Here is a 1,265-nt window from a genome sequence, read left to right as displayed (position 1 = left end):
AGGCTGGCTTTGAACCGTGATCCTCAGATCTCAGCCTCCTGAGTAGCTAGGATTACAGGTGTGAGCCACCAGTGCCTGGCTCCATTTTCTTTTTTCTTTCCCTCCTTTTTTCCCCCTCTTTTTTCTTCCCCCCATCCCTCCCTCCCTCGGGTTTATTACTCTAGCAGGCCCATAGAAATTCTTACTCCAAATTCTGAGTCAAATTTTTGTTTTTGTTTTATATAGGTGGCACTGAGCCACTCCCAGCCTGTTGCTTATTCAAACAGCACTTTTACTCAGGATAGACCTCACTCATTTTCCTGAATCCCTTAAACAGTACCATACTCAGCTGGCCTCAAGCCGTGATACACTATTCCTCTCTCACTTTTGCCCTTCTCTTCTTGCATAGCTGGGATTACAGGTATACACTAACATGCCTGGCCCTTGGGTTTTGTTTATTTAATGATTGCTATTCTGACTAGAGTGATGGGATCTTTCCAATGTATGTTTGCAGCATATTTGTTGAGGATCAAGAGGCCATAGCTTTATAGGTTTACTTTTGTAGATTGCATATTTCATTGCCCTATGTGTTTTGTGCCAGTACTGTGCTGGTTGTTTTTTTTTTTTTTTTCATTATGGCTTTGAAGTCAGATGTTGTGATATCTCTAGCATTGCTCTATAGAACTTCAAGGTTTTCTTTTTTCTATTTCTGTTTAGAATGTCATTGGAATTTTGATGGGTATTACACCGAATCTGAATTGCTTTTGGTGATAGGTTATTTTGACAATAATAATTCTGTCAATCCCATAAACATGGGAGGTCTTCTATCTTTTAGTGACTTAGGATATACTTACTTCAATGCTTTATAGTGTTCATGTTTGGTTGACTTTATTTCTGATGTTATTGTTGGCTTTTGATTTTTTTTAGGCTACTATGAAAGTGATTGTTTTTCTAACTATTTCAGTGAGTTCATTAGTTCATTATTGGCATCCGATTTTTGTTTGTGTCCTGCTACTTTTCTGGATGTGTTGATCATATCTAATAATCTTCTGGTAGAGTGTTTGAGACATAAGGACATATCTACAAACAAGGATAGTTTGACTTTTTTTCCATTTTATTTCTCTTATTCATCTGACTAAAATTTTAAGTACTATATTGAAAAGGAGTAGTAAGAGTGGTCACCTTGTCTTGTTTTTTTTTTTAATTTTTTTATTGTAAAGATACTATACAGAGGGTTACAGTTACATGAGTGAGGTAATGAGTACACTTCCTCTTGAACATTGTTA

The sequence above is a fragment of the Dipodomys ordii genome, unplaced genomic scaffold, assembly GCF_000151885.1.
Source record: "Dipodomys ordii isolate 6190 unplaced genomic scaffold, Dord_2.0 Scaffold70, whole genome shotgun sequence".
Classification (NCBI taxonomy): domain Eukaryota; kingdom Metazoa; phylum Chordata; class Mammalia; order Rodentia; family Heteromyidae; genus Dipodomys; species Dipodomys ordii.
This window is presented reverse-complemented; position numbering follows the sequence as displayed.